The 15,346-nt window shown below is 37.9% G+C and overlaps 1 protein-coding gene across 1 annotated transcript in view; it reads left to right on the forward strand.

Annotated features, from left to right (window-relative positions):
• Positions 1 to 15,346, forward strand: part of LOC100377565 (adipolin-like) — a 73,324-nt gene that overhangs the window by 52,698 nt on the left and 5,280 nt on the right. The gene's annotated exons all lie outside the window — the stretch shown is intronic.

The raw sequence follows: 15,346 nt of genomic DNA on the forward strand, positions 1-15,346 counted from the left end.
TTTCGGTTAATCACTGTGTCCGTGTTTTACGTAAGAACTACATGAATACAACAAGTGCTTGTTTACATGTTTTTTTCTACCGAGTGGCATTGTAAGCAGCCGTACCTGGTTAGATTTTACAATTTGCGCGAAGCTTAATTTACAATTAGTTTGTTCCTATGTAATTAACTTATTATACGTTTGCAATAATATTGCTTGTCGGAGAGTTAAAACTTGTTATTGATGCAGTGTTCAGTGGCGGCGGTAGAGGTTTGAGAAGATGTCCGACGTTTTGAGACTCAGAGCGTTGACATCAACAAAAAGCAGTCTGGGAAGCGGGAAACCGACGTAATCGCAGCATGAAATTCACTTTCTCGTTAATTTGGATGTTCTAAGAATCTATTCTTCTCCGCCCCCTTTGGAATATCCTGTTTTTATTTTCACATCACCGTCATTGTTTTTTATTGGACCGTGCTGTCGGTCTCACAATGACGGGCGTGAGAACGCCATGACGTCACATAATGGAGCGAAATTCACAGCAACATGTTGTCCGATAAACAACATTCACGTCTTGTGAATTTCAATAATTTTTTCAGTTGAAAGCGTTTGCAAGTCTGGTCGGCGCCACGTAAAACCCTGGAAAGGGTGGAAAACAGTTGGATACAAGTCGCAGTGGAAAACAGAATGTCGTCCTTCGATGTTATGTCATTGTTTGTTGACCAATAGTGTTGTTCCTGTTATCTGCCAATGCGGCTAATTCAATCAACTCGGGACCATCATTAACAGGTGTACACGAAAAATAACACAACAAAACACGTGAATGGGATTGCTATGTTTACAAACGAAGAATTGTTCGTGCTTGCAGGATGCGGTAAACGAAAAACACAATATATATTAAACAATTTACAAGAAATGAATCACTGAGCACTGCGCATGCTTCCCATTCGCTAGAAAATATTCTGATTATAGCATATGGCCAAGTTTAACCCTCGAGATTGTTGAGAATTAGCACAAAGATATCTTTATGACACATTTTACATTTTCTTCAAATCTGCCATATATTGGCCACTTTGCGTGCTAATACACATATTTACGCTTGCGCACTATTTAAAGAGTACGTACCTCCGAAATCATGCTAGTGTGCGACAAAAAAAAACACCTTACACGCGGCGAATAAAACCAGAATGCGACTTCTCCCTTCCAATCCAAATCCAAACGAAACACATACCTAGTAACATCTTTTTTACAATCATACTTTGATAGCTGGAGGTGTAATGGCAATATCATTTTTATAATTGTGCTTATCCGCCCTGCTACCCAGTGCCTCGCAGAGCACGCATTCAGTGAACTGCTTATGTTGCTATGACAACCACTTGGTTTTTACACGTACTAGTGATCTCGAACTAGTCAGATACGCCATCGTGTAAAATGTTCAGTGAATAATTATTGAAAGACGAACGTCTCAGTGTGCATGCATTGTACATAACAGCATGACATTTAACGTAACGTAACATAATAACACAATATAACATTAAATATATCACGATGCAACGTCAACTATATGTGGCCAAGCATGAGGGGTGGGGGTGAGGGATTTGGGTGGTCGGCGGTGCTCAGAACACAAAGTACGAGTATTAGTACTTCGGAATACCTTGTATACAGCGCCCAGACACCTGTTGAAGTTCATGAATCGACGATTACGTAACCGTCACGCGATTATCTTGCCCAATTAGCGTGTTATGTAACGTATCTTTGTACGTGGTGTGAATTAAAGGAGGACTCCGGTAACAACCACTCAATGTAAGAATAGTAAATGCAAATAATGTGTTCGTCATATCGATTCACACCGTTTTCATGTGCTTCATTGGACCACAGTCCCTGTGATTGGACGTAGGCACGAACACACCAACTGCCACGTAACCGAACAATCAGAATTAATATTACAAAATATATTCGATAATTAATATTACGAAATATATTCGATAATTAATATTATGAAACATATTCGATAAGAAAAGAAACACTTGGATCTGCACGAAAGAAAAGCCTTTGCATTTTTTCTGGCGATGTTCGGTTACCTGGTGGTGTACCATTTCCGAGTCCGTTTCTCAAAGATCGGCCGCCATCTTAAATTTCTCGCTATAGCCGACACAACCGAATGAAAAGCAGCCGACTATAATCATTTCACGATAACTACCATCGAAATAAAATTGCGTCTCAATCATGATTGTACAATAAATTTCTCAAAAAGCACCTATCATATATTCGCTTAGACAATTCTTCATTGTGCAAGAGATCTTCCATCCGAGAACGTTTAGCACACCTGCGTATAACTTTAGAACAATGGTAAATTATTAGTTATCTCTAAACTAAATATGGGATGTTGTTTTAATAGCCTCCCAGGATGGAAAATATGGAATATTGTTAGACTAGCCCCCTGGATGGACAAACTATTTCGACTCAATATCAAGCATAATGTTCCGTTGCGGAAGGCCTTGGTAGACTGTGTAAATAGTGTTGCCGGGGCGACAAACTGGATGTTGTAGCTCGCCAATACAGTTGATGAGTGGCATAGACGTTTATTATTTGCTGATGTATGTATAACTTTGGTTACATGTCCACTCAAACGCCTCCTCCAAATATTAGATACTGTTGTACGTGTACGGGAGGCGTCATCCAATCAAATCATTACGACGTTTTATTAGCTACGCTGTCGGTTAACGCTGAACGTATTTCATGACTGATTGCTCTACATCGTCCGTCTTTAGCCCGGGGTCAAACTTTCATAATGTCACTTCTTGTAAATTGCAGTTCGAATGTTTCATCCATGACCTCATTCTGATTTATTTATTTGGTGTTTATATCTATAGTTTTTTATTTTTTATTATGAATATGTTTGTGATTGTTACTTGTAGTTTCGACTTGTTTTTTTTTTTCTGAATGGTCAGCCCGATTGTTTTGATACGTAATATGTACCTTGGGTGGGCTGATATCGGATTTATTAATTTTGTGACGATAATTTCAATTTTATAATTTTAGCGAAGATTTTTGTCATTTTTGGTAAAAAAACACACGATATTATCGACTTACTATTGAGAACTACCAGCCCAAATGCATGAAACTTCATATGTAGACACATTAGGTAGGCTTCATTTGGTTTGTTTATTTTGTGACAATAATTCCAATTCTCTAATTTTGCCATTTTAGAAGAAATTTGCAATGATTTCAAACGCTGGAAAATTGAGCTATTAATTAAATGGAAATCGAATATTAACATCACAAATTTATTTTCCAATGAACTGTACCCCCGATTAACGATAACGATATTAACTTTAAAAAACCACTAGCATAATGTTTGAGAAAATGATGGTTGTATTTTATTATTTTTTGTTTGTTTATAACGTTTATACAATTGGTTGCAATGGCGGAGATCATATACCATGTCTCAAATTGTAGTCTGTTGATATAGGATGAAAAAAATATATATCTATATATTATATATATATCTATATTTTTTTCTTTAACAATATTAAATATGAAACCAATTCTTTATCTTGGGACATGCATACGTGTTCCTGCTATATTATCATCACAATACTACATTATCACACATTTCGTGCATAAATGAAATAAACATGGACAAAGTAATTCCATTAAAAAAATAAAGTGTTTATTGTAACACACACAAGAAATGCTGTTTTATGATAGCGTTGTTGTACATGATAAAATAATGATTATCATTGTCATGCGATTTATGACTTGAAGTTTCTCAGAAATTATGAGTAGTCTACCTTAAGTGATGTGTTTTAATGTAGCGAGCGGCCTTCCACCCGAATCAAATGACACATTATTGTCCCTTGTAATCAAAATCATACCTTTAATTTATTTAGCGGCATCATATAAGCACATGAAGATATAATTACCAATTTCTATCGATTGAAATTGCCAGGTGTATCGCCCGTCATTATTACCTAATTTTATCGCCATTTTTCATGAAAAGTGTGGACGTTTTATTCCAGGCTCGGTCACGTGACACTCAGATGATTCGACTGATGGCTACCAGTAGCAGAGTTTCTCGTCGGATGTTGAGACATTGTTACAAGTGACATCTTTAACTGCCTACTTTATTTTACGGTTCTTATTTCAATCTGAGCGTGTTTTACTGCCTTTTGTGCTCGTCACTTTGGCTCGTTATCTAGCCTATTAGAAAACAATCCACCAGGTCACAGAGAAGCCAGGTGAACTGCTCAGGCAAAATAAAGGTTTTCGAACGTATTCCAACATAAACCGAGCATAACAGATCCCTGCTCGTACCTTCTGGGAAATCAGCCATTTTGTGCAATCAAGGTTTCACAACTTAAGGCATTCTTTTGTTCAAAATTGTCCAAAATCGCAGGAAAACGAAACTACGGAAATATTGAAGCTCAAAAACAATGTTTTCATGTTTATTGCTGGCGGTCGACCATTACGTATTTTTTTTTAAGTTCGAGAACCATCCTCATAACTCACACAGATATGCCTGTATATATATATATATATATATATATATATATATATATATATATATATATATATATATATATATATATATATATATATATATATATATATATATATATATATATATATATATATATATATATATATATATATATATATATACAGAGTTTGATTGGCTGTGGATGTTTCGTGTATTCGTCCTCGCTGCATATGGGATAGATGATTTTCCGTACAATTGCGAGATCTCGCGAGATGCATGAAAGACGCGCGTCGAACGTCTGCCGCAAAAATCGAACGATTTGATTTTGAACTAGAATTTCTTTATTTCGTAGCTTACATTGACCGGCCGATCTTCGACAGAGGAATATTGCTTCCGAATACCCTTACTTAATCGAAATTGCCTATCATCAAATGTGGACAGCACATTATTAAGCATGGAAATGTCCCCGAAATACTTTCGCGTTTGTCGAATCCCTCGCGATGTTTGACGCGACTACGACGCTATGACCTTTGTTTGTCCTGTTTTTACGTTCGATTTCACGCACAACGCGTGATTCTCGCAGTGAACGGAAAATGGTCTATTTTCGAGGTAGTTTTATTGTGAGACGTAGCTGTACTAGGCTAGGGAAAAATATACGAGTCAACTTATCTACAGGGAAAAAATATGTTCATAAAAAAACTCGCACTCAAAATGATTTTGATAGAGAAAAAGAGAGAAAAAAGACAAGTGACAGCAGCGTTATCCTAAAAAACTTCAAAGCACAAAACTAAACTGTTTTGTTTTCATTTCCTCGCCTAGGTTTCTAATGGCCAATCCTTTACAAAATGAATGTGACGTTTTTGAAATATACATCATGCACCCAATTTCAATTCGGGGAATCACTTCATAATGTGGATTTCACCGAAATTGACGCATTGACTGGCTGGTCGTCACGTTAAAATTCCATCACGTGGGGTCACAGATCGTTCAAGTCCATCTTAAAATTTACGAGATCACAAAGTCATCATCATATTCTGCGCGTGACATGTGACGTCACTTTTACGAGCGTGACCTATGACCCACTTTTCCTCCTCTGAGGTTTCCACATCTCAAGGTCAATCTACAAAATTTGAAAATCTATTAAACAACTGATGAGTATCTCTGTGCAATGGCGCTGTTCTGGCGCCAGGAATTGACCGATATCACCATGGGGAATCGTAGTAAGTAGTCCTTCGAGATTTGCTTCGATACTTGATAGTTTGTCCCAGTGCGCATATTTCAGCACAATACTAACACTAAACATTACCTTTCATCCGGCACGGTTAATAAACTAGATGGCATGTTTGCGCTCTAGGCACACCGTGCATCTTCCGTACACGCCATCCACCTTCCCATTATCCCCCTTCTCTTGTACGTATTCCAGACTACAGCTCAGTAGCAGTCCCTCTCCCATCTAATCTGTTGCCTAGAACCGGGGGTTAGGAGCCCCATGTACGTACTCTCTACCACCACAGTCAGGAGCCCCTCCTATTTACGTATTCCACACTATAGATGGAGGTTCCTTCTCACGTACGTATTTACTACGAATAGGGGCCATCCTTCTTGTACGTATTCCATTCCATGAATAAGAGCCCCTCCCATTGTATTGTATTCCACAAATCAGATATATACTAGTATTTTTGTTTATTTGCGATAGATTCCTTCTCGTTCCCAATGGTGAAACGGATTGACACTGCAGATGACAGTGGCTAGAACGAACTGTTTTTTTTTAAAGAAAAATAAAACTAGTAAAACCCATTTAAGTTCATTCGCTCGACATGAAAAGAAATTATGAAAATATCAAATGGGTTTTTAAGTTACTACGAAATTAGATAGCCAGCCAAAGACAATGATTTTCTGATCTTTATATTTCGGCAGTGGTAATGAGATTAATTTTCAACATTTCAGCCAAAATACTTGATGGAAAAAACGTATATATATATTTTTTTTTTCTGTAACCGCGTTCCGTGATACCGGTAATTAGAGGACGTTATTGACTGAAAGTCACGTGAACACCATGACGTCGACAGATGGAAGACTTACAAATAACCCGATAATCGCAGGCTAATCCATTCCTCATCAACGGATTCTTGCGGCGCCATTTTTAACAAAACGCGACAGGACAGTTACGTTGTTTGAATAGTAGTTCGCTGTCTCCTCCATTGACAGGCGTCCCCAGGGAGCGCCGCTCTCAGAAAACATAAATTCAAGTCATTTTCCTTGACATACAGTAATTACCTTTAGTATATCTGCTGGGATTTTTTAATAGGTCTTCACCGCTCGCATTATTTAACCTGAACAATAGCACACTAACCCGGTCACTGAGTGGGGGAATTCTATTATTTTCCGATACTATTTGGCCTGTCACGTTATTGCGCTGTTGCTGAAGCACTCCGTTAAACTGACGATAGACAATACCCAGTTTTAAGTTGTATTTTAGTTATCATGGGTGGTTTAGTCACCACTTTACGAATCAACAAAGTCGAAGAGATTCAGAATTGTGAATAATCTGTACGTGCGAAAGATGCGAAAATATGATCGGAAGTTATCGTCGCGCGGCGCGTGTTCGAATTTTGTGCAAACAAACAAACGCATTTTATGCGCGTTATACGTTAATTAGGACACGTATTACACTCGACGCGTCGCAAAACCACCTTCCTTTATACGCTAGAACAAAAGAAAGCACAAGAAACATGATATATTGAAGATAATATTTGGTAATCGTAGTCCTAAATAACTATTAAAAATAGCTAGACGTTTCGAGCAATGGCTCTTTATCGATAGCATAGAAGCAAGTGTGAAACAAGAAACATAACGCGTTTATGTAAAAGACCATCACCATTAAAGCAAAGACTGATGCCACCCATGACTTTTCATGATCGACGTAAACCTCCATTTCGCCTTGCTGAATGTTTAGGATATACTAAGTACGACTTTCCAAACGTATTTTTGAGTTTAAATAATCGCCTGTGTATTTTTACAAAGCTGCTCAGTGGCAATCACTTCTGATATACATCGGGATAAATTAACTTGCACCGAACGTGCTGTAGTCAAATAGGACGTGGTGCATGTTTCACGCATTCCGCAGTCGAAATTAATCTGTATTGATTAGTGGGGGTTTACAATTAATTTATATCGGAGTCGATCACTTTGTATCAGCGAAACAATGGAGTCTCGCTACAATACAACTTGAACTTGCAGATAAGCACGAACGTGGTGTTGGTATGACAACACAACCTGTAACAAGCCACGTGGGCGAGAGGAAATGTATCTACTATTCAACCGAAGTGGAATATAAGATCGAAAGACAGTGATATAGAGCTCCAGAGCCCCTCAAGTGAATAGTGATGTTTCTGAATTCACGCACGTTTACTGACTTGGACACATATGCACACGCCTCACAGTATACACAGACGACAATGTAAACACTCAAACCTCATAGCTCGTTTTACACACACGGCCAATGGGTCCTAATATCAAAATTGTTGAAAGCTAGTATAGCTTTTCAAAAATTAAATAAACGGTGTTTTTAAAGCGGGGGAGTCGTCACCTGCGCATGCGTCAAATGGCCATAGAGTATCACTGTTTACAAACAAGCGTCTACCCATAAGCCCATGGGACTAAATTCCCGCGCGTGCGTAGGTGACGACCCTGCCGCTTTAATTGTTCCAGCGATGAAACAGAATCAGTCACGTAAATGCTGGACATTGATAGTTTCCCAATGTATTACTCACCGTACTCTCATTCACATATCTGAACGACTTGGTTATTCTGGTATCTCATTAAGCGCGATCCTTTGCAAAAAGTTACTTTGAAAATAAAGGGAATCACATAACTGGGTGCTCATGAACTCACGTTATAACTATTGACACGTGAGTCGCATTTAGAGTTCATTACATATATTTGAAACATCACTCCCAGAACAAAATTTGTCAAAATGATGCTGCAGAACAGATAACATGTTCCCACATTCCCGTTGCTTTCATTTCGAGAGTAATGGAGGGTATTATCCTCTAGACAAACCAGCCTGCAACGTATCTAACATTCACGGCGGACAGACAGTGAGTGTCCATTGTTTACAAACCTAGCTTTAATAATCAAGGAGGCTTGCATAAATTCGAATTCTGCAGTTATTTTCTCATTACCGATCAACAATCTCAACATTTGGTGGTGTGTATATATTGGTCAGACGATGGTACCTCACAAAGCGAAAATGCAACTTTAAAGCGGATGGGTCGTCACCTGCGCACGCGCAAGAATTGAGTTCCAAGCGACGGTGACAACGCCCACTAAAACGCAAAGGCTCATGGGTAGACGCTTGCTTGTAAACAACGACACGCTATGGCCGTTTGCCGCATGCGCAGGTGTCGACTCCCCCTGCTTTAATATTGTATGATTTCATTTTGAGGTAGCCGCGTTAGATTAAAATTCTAAGAAACATTTAATCACTGAACTCTCGAACAAGGGATAACTAATTCACCACAATGAAAAAAATGGAGGATAATATTTATGACAAACACCTAATACACTTCAATAGATACCAGATATACCACAATGAGCACCCGATATACCACCCCGGACGTATACATAAACAATGAACACATAATTACCACCGGATACACCACAATGGACAGTACAGGACAATACAATGAACACAAGTTACATCACAACAAACTCCCGATGTACCACAATTGACAACAAAAACACTGCGTCGAACACATGCATACCTACATATATCACACTAAACAGAGGCGAACGTGACATCCAACTGTGTTCACACGATGAAACTGACATTTTGCAATAGACGTGGTACACCCAATTTCAATGTTGAGAACCACACCACGTTGTTGTTGTTGTTGTTGTTGTTGTTGTTGTTTGCAGCGAAATGGACAAATTGACTCGCTTGTTACTAAATATAAACATCACACAATGAACAATCAACCATTTTTCTTCTTGTATTTTATTTTATTTATTCAAAAAATCTGTACCACAATAGATCAAAATTTGGCGAATATCCTGGTACTTTCTGGAGCAGGGCTACTTTTTTTTTAATTTACGTGCATTTCAAAGTTTGTTTCTTTCATTTTTTTAATTTTTACGGAGAAACCAGAAAAGGGCTGTGCGCCCTTTGAAATAGCAATAATCAAACCAGCGCAATTAAAGCGCGGTGGTCGTCGCGCAGCGCGTGTTCGAATTTCATGTAAATAAACAATGTATTTTACACGCGTTGTATACGTCGCTATGAGTCCCATGTCGAACAGGACGCGGTACGACGACTGCCGCCGTTTAAGTATGGTGATTTTATATTTCTCTTGCGGTTTTCTTATTAATAATATGTGTAGTGACACCTGTTCGCATAACTTAAAATTTGATTAAAAAAAACACTTGCTAATTTTCTTATTTTGTTTTAAACATATTATATAATTACACAAATCATTTCAACGTGATGTTATAAATACCATCTTAATTAGCTTTCAGCTTATTTAAAAAGTGCGCTTTAACAGGTCCATCTCATTCTACAGCAATTTCATTCTTCTATAATAATATAATCTATGCACAGTTCGTATTTACATGCATGACTGTGTTCCGCTATCGACGATTCAATCCATCGCTATCGACGATTTGCATACCGCATTTAAGTATAAAGTTCGAGCTTCTGCTCTGTAATAGATGGCGTCATCGGTATCTTTTGTTAACATGGCTTTCCCACGCTTCCCTGTTTATGTCGAGGCGGTCAATTTCCCGTGACGAAAAGTTTTGATAAGCTGTAAAAAATAACCACGCAAAAATGGTGAAATGTCACGCGCGAATCCCACGCTATCACACAGTCGACGGTGTGTGGCATTTGCCAAACATCGGCCATTTTGATTTTCATTCTATCGTTGGTTAAGGTAGAAGCCTACTCATAAATTAAAAAACCCAGAATTTATTCATTTTGCAATAAATTGTACTCCAATCCAATAAAAGGATATTGACCTAAAAGAATATTGGGGTTCACCTGACCAGCCTTTTTTTGAGAAATTGATGGTTGTATTTTAGTGGAAATTCGCCATTTTGACACTATTACCACAGGTTCTTATGGCAATATCTCAAAATCTAGCCTGATGACATAGAGTGAAAAAATCCTATATTGTTAATGACGGAGTACTTTTTGTTGTTCTGAATTATTTATAAAATCTGGGTTTTAAAAAGCGTCAAAAAAAAGCAATTTTTTTTAACATTGTGTTTTATGGAATCGTTCTAAAAATAGCAATTTTCAGGAAATATTAGAACGCGTTTCTCAAAAAGCATAACTGTAATACACAAAATAAATGCTATTTCATTGTACATTAGACAATAGATTCATGATTATATGAATATGAATTTTCTTCAGTACAATGGCCTCAGGCCTATTGTACAATAAATCAAAAAAAAAAAAAAAATACACAAAGAAGTGTAGAAAAATACATACAGAGGGATTCCTTTAAATAATTGTTGAATCTACTAGTCACAACTGGTTAAGTAGACTCTGTGTTTAGAAGCGTAGAATACAAATTTTGAAATTTGAAGTACAGATAAGTTGTCAAACTGCATTAAACAAAGAAATTCATGATTATACATAATAAACTAATGAACATTGTTATGTGATTTATGACCAATTTTGTCGAAAATTGTGACTAGGCTTCTACCTTAAATATTTTTTTTCGCGGATGGATATTATTATTTCAGTTTGTGGCTTTATACACGTGAATCCACGTGCGAGGTTATTTTTCAAAAACACGCTTGTAAAGTTAAAGTGTTGTTGATTTTCAAACATTTAAAACACTTCTCATGGGCTTGCAGTTGTTTTCTTCGATCAATGGACTTGCGTCTAGCAGTACTTCTGCGGTTCTTCTGACATTCATTAGATTTATCTGCCCATACTTTAAATACTTGATGGAAGTTCTGTCCATTTCTCTCAAAAGATGTTAAAAGGTCGATGACATCACTCCGTGCCAGTTGTAGCTTTTTTATCATTCTAGTTATTTGTGGAATAGCTTTCTTTTTACTTTCACATCTTACTTAACGTGTGTCTGCTAAAGCTAGTGTCGACAACACCTTAGGTCACCAGGCCCAGAAAGTCACCTTCATATACATCATACCCATGTTTCCGAAATAAAAGAACACACGCCACTCCGATATCCAAAGGGTTGACTAGCTTCTCTTGACTTCAGTATGAATTCAGTGTCTCGTAATATCATACTGAAATAGTCTGTATGTGTCCGATAAATTCATTTGTTAGGATTCTTTTTTTTCGGGACGAGTTACTAGTACATTCTGTGGGATTATAAATTTACCCATAACTCGTTTGTGCACCTTGTGAACACTTTCCACTGATGCCCCTCCCGATATGTCGATGTCGTCGACCTTAGCATCGTTTGTTATCATATTTATAGAGCTTCCATTGGTCTTACAGCCTTTGCACTTGACGGCACGTCACCGTGAGTTGATGTTCTCGACCACCAGCAACGTGGCTCCTTAACATCTGCTCGAAGACTGTCTTTTAGAACAAAGGTCACGTCTTATTGCCCTTGCAGCTGTTACGGATCAATTCATGCCGACCAAGTGTCTTGAATCATTATGCAACCTTCTCTGGAATAAAACAAAAACAAAACAAAAATACGTACGTATTCACCCAAATTTACAATTTTTTCCCCCGCTGTTTTGTTGTTATATCTAGTAATACAGTCCAGATTAATAAGATAAGCAGAACGCAGAAAAAACAATTCTTGAATATTTTGTTAGAACGCTACTACCCTCCATGATAACAGAACATTATAAAAGACATCCCTTTTTTTACATTTTTAAAGTGAACCACGTGACCATAGGTTAATGACCTGATGGAATAGCTGATCGTCGTATTGACAATCCTGAGGTCAATTGGATGGCCCGCTGCTTAAAAGCACGCTGTTAGGGGGTCAAGCACTTCATTGGCGCTCTCCAAATCACCTGCCCGTGGAATTGAGTCGAGTGATACGTGCAAACAGCGGTGCCTTTGATGCATGACCTTGTTTGGTGCTACAGCAGAAAAACTCAAGTACTTTCTGATTTTAGGCAGTTAGTCGGTGTGAAAATTGATCCTCGCATGCGGTCGGGCGACTCAACAGCTAGCTGACGATAATGTTGAATGGCGGAAAATATAAAATGAACACTGTAATAGAACTTTAAGTTAAAAAAAGAATTGCACGTTCGTCTGAATTGATATAACATTTACCCAATAAAGCATCTTAGATATTCGAATATAAAGGTATTTTAAAGTAAACATTTCCGCAATAGCTCCGTGTGGCACGCTGCTTAAATGTATCGCCCACACAGTTAAATTTATGGTTCGAAATTTATTTTCAGAGGAATGAAAAAATCTGTTCGAAGCACTTGTTTTAAAATATTTATTTATGAATAAATTAAAAACAAACAAAAACACCGTGTTTCTTAACGAGACGCATACACAGGTTTTCCAGATGTGTGATGATCGGTATTTTTTAAAACACACTTCACGCTGGAATGCATATATTAAAACGCGAACGAAATCAATGATCTCAGATGTACATGAAGTCTTTATTTGAACTCGATAACTTCACGGGGATATACACCTCTTATCGTAAGATACAAAAATTACAAAACATTACGATCAAATGTAATTTTAATATGATGTTCCAGAAGCATGGAGAAGTGCAAACGATTTCTATTCTGTGCCAGTCTCGTTAGATTGGTATAGAAATGGGTCATCGCAATCTGGGACATAGGCCTGTAAAATACTGGTACGGGAATATGAATATGTCGTGATTGGTGGAACGCAGATACCTTGGTGAAATAGATGTATGGAATATGTCACTTCCGAGGAAAACTTTGTTTGTTGATTTTTGGAGATATTTTATTATGATTTCGCCAGGTATCAAGTTGCACTTTTGATACATATGTTCTAACGCTCATCCTACAACAAAAACACAAACGTGTTTGGTAGAGCACCAAAATGTCGGGTGAAATATTGCTAAAACACGAATATTGCGATAATACCGAATCTGTGAGGATACCGACATTGGAAAAATCGAAGTGTTACAAAGTACATCAATGCTTGGAGAAAACTATATTGCAAGAACACCAGTTTGGAAATAAAGATTGGGTATTGCACAGACACTAATGTTGACACCAATTACGAAGGGCATGTCAGGAATACTTAACACTTAGCCGGAGAATAACGTAGAAAGGGGGAGGTATGATATACGTGTTGTCAATGTGCTTCCAACGCTCGGTAGTGTTCCTCTGACGCATGCAAGGAGATTGACCACAAGCATCGAGTACAATAAATACGGACAGGATAATAACTATGTAAGCGTAATTGGAACGCCTCGTCTGACGTGAGTAGTTGAACGCCTAAATGGTAGGGGGTGGGGTGAGCTAATGAGTAATGTAGGTAACTATGCCTACTAACTGGTGTAACTCAGAATGGCGTGAACCGTGAACTTCTGGACCGGCTAGTGCTTGCGGGCACGGTGCGGTATGGGAATTTGCCTTGGGATCGACACACTTGCAGATCTTTCCGGGAGAATGATGTGTAGAGGCGATGAGAAATCATTAAGCCACGCGGAGATAACCATCAAATAAATTCAAATCGTTATAAAGTGATTCCCGTGTATGGTGTCGACTGGCCAGAATAGATAATGAACTACGACACCCTTACTTAATTTAGACTATACGACACGCGCGCCTGTCAACGCTGATTGCTCATTCAAGTTCTTGCAACTTCTCTTTATCGATGCGAATATTAATGAAATAACACTAAATTACGTGGTTATCTACGTCGTATCATCTCTGAACCCAGCACTGCGAATGTCAAATATAATAAATGAGATAGCTGTGAGTGATATGACCGAGGTTAAAGTTGATGGGCGCAACAACGGCCCCTTTGTTCAGCTTGATCGAGTGCATTCGAAAAAATCTATAAGTGTTGCTGAGAAATTCCACAAAAGCTGGTGTCGTTTATTGACTAGTCAGAGAACAGTGCGTCAAACGATAAAAAATATAACTGGAGACGTTTTATATACACAGGGCTATTATTCACCACATCCACGTGATGCACGTGATACCCGTTGCTTAATCACTCTGAGGCAGAACAGAGAGTCTCAAAGTTGCTACAGCCTGATGGACGAACATCAAAGTGGGGTTAAAAATTGAACATAATACCATTAATGGAACGTTGCCATCATCGTAAAGTTTACTTTGCCTCAAGTGTTTCTTGAAAGAATGTGAAACAAATCCACACACACACAGGATGATTATCCTACTGGCTTGGGTGAAATGTACACTAAACACACTTCAGTTTTATCCACCATTCTTTCATTTTTTCGATTAAAGTTTTATAATCGCATGTGCAACAATTTTACATTTTAATTAGTTCGATGTCAGATAATTTATTACTTTTAGTGTTTCATGATAATGGCACGATGGCACATTATTGTCTAAATCTTATATGCGCGGCGTATGCCGTTCCGATTCATGCGACTGCACAATCTGCATTTAAAAAAATAATTCAGGATGACGTTATTTTTTGAAAGTCTGTTAAATTATGAGTTTACTTCAATTAAGAACCCATCTACTAGATTTTCTGCTTCAAGAACATAAGCTGCGCCCGGTCTTTGTCAACTTTTTTTTGAAGCCAAAATGACCATTCAAATATTGAATGCGTAAACACATGGCTTTATTTCCTGTGAAATGGCGTATATCTATGATAACTGGAAAACCCTTTATATACCCCTTAACATTCAACTCAAATACCGGATGTGATTATACCCGGATGATAAAATACCCGGATGAAAGATACCTCGTTTACCG

This window comes from Saccoglossus kowalevskii, chromosome 15 (assembly GCF_978046115.1).
Source record: "Saccoglossus kowalevskii chromosome 15, keSacKowa6.1, whole genome shotgun sequence".
Classification (NCBI taxonomy): domain Eukaryota; kingdom Metazoa; phylum Hemichordata; class Enteropneusta; family Harrimaniidae; genus Saccoglossus; species Saccoglossus kowalevskii.